This window comes from Aphelocoma coerulescens, chromosome 8 (assembly GCF_041296385.1).
Source record: "Aphelocoma coerulescens isolate FSJ_1873_10779 chromosome 8, UR_Acoe_1.0, whole genome shotgun sequence".
Lineage (NCBI taxonomy): Eukaryota > Metazoa > Chordata > Aves > Passeriformes > Corvidae > Aphelocoma > Aphelocoma coerulescens.
This window is the reverse complement of record NC_091022.1, coordinates 15,563,671-15,565,315: the sequence shown is the minus strand read 5'-3', so window position 1 is coordinate 15,565,315 and position 1,645 is coordinate 15,563,671.

Here is a 1,645-nt window from a genome sequence, read left to right as displayed (position 1 = left end):
CACTCCAGAAGTCCAGTGCTTGTCCATATGGAGTAATGGTGTCACAGCTGTTACAACTTAGAAGAGCAAGGAGTATGTGTAAAGAAGCTTCAAAGTCACTGATATTGTATTAAGCAAAATTGAGGGCTGTTCTTTGGAAAGTAAATTAATGAAGAAAAAATTCTCATGGAATTTTTATGGTTTCTGTCATCTTGAAAGTGGTTACCATGGACTTCTTAGGATTTAGTGGCTGTTCTGATTCATTAAAAATTGCAGATGTAGTAGAAAATAGGTTGAAATATTCATTTATATCAGGAATAAAATGATATGACATCAGACTAAAATACGAGGTTTTAATCTTAATTTCACTAAGAGATTGTGTTGAAATGGTATTGCTGTCTTTATTTGTCCATCTGTTTTTGAAATGGAAGGAGATTGGAAGACGAAATGGGATCCCTTTCAGTTGTCTGAGGAAGTCTTGTGAAATTTTGTTAACAAAAATCAATGGAAAATGTAGTCAATCATAAGACACAAGTCCACATGAAATCAAACTTCAATACTTCCGATGTTTACACAAAAACCTTGTAGCTGGTTCATGTCCAGCAATTGATTAAGCCAAGCTGGCTGGAAACAGTTAGAGATGCTGGTGGTATGCCCTGCCCACCTCCCACAGGTTCCCACTTCTGCAGCAGGAGTGGCTCAATGCCTCCTTAATCAGCACCTGGGTTTCTGCGTTCTGCAGACTCAGGCTTAAGCCAGAGCATTCCTGCTGTGGGAGATGTCTCGCAAGAGAGATCAATGTACCTAGTGGGGTAGATGACTCGTCAGCTGCACCTTAATCTATAGGGTGACATATATATTAATACCTTCATCATTATTTTGTTAGAGGAGAATTTTTAATATATTGATCTGAAAGATCAGAAATCATTAATGGAAATGTAAGGTTGAGGGGGTTTAGGATGTGGATGACAGCAGAAGGATGCCAAGAGGAACAGTCATGACCATTAAATTTTCTAGTTGGTGAAAGACTATGGCTGTCTATCATATTTTGTCAGTGTAATTTTGCTTCTGTTTTTCAACACAGCAGCTCAAAAATGTAAAATAAAAAAATAATTTGTTATAAATCACTGCATTGAATTTAGAAAAGAGCAAGTATTGGCAGTACTCTGTGCTATACAGTGCTCCCAAGGAGTGCATAAATGCATTCCTAAGGCACGAACGGTCACATCAGCATTTTTCCCGTGACACATTTCGGACAACCGGGCTGTGTATATGAAAGACACACTGACTAAAATGTTGTTGGAAGGTGAGGTGCTATGCCTGACTGGCCATTTTCCTGCCCCAACACGAACACCGTGTACAGTCAGCAGCGCTCAGGGCCCCGTGAGCCCATGGTGGCAGCTCGCAGGGGCGGCGGTGGCAGCCGGGGTGGCCGGCGGGGCTCGCTGCCCGCGCGGGCGGTCCCGGCCGTGCGCTGTCACCGCGGCTGAGTCCAGGTCGCGCTGAGGAGCTGCGGAATGCTCCCGGGCGATTTCCGTGGGCTAGCGAGCCCCGCTCTGCGCGGCCCTTGGCGGGGGCGGCTGCGGAGAGGGGGCGGCGGCCGCCAGCACGGGGCGGGCGGACGGGAGGGAGGGTCCGGGGAAGCCGCGTCCCCTCGGAGGCGGTG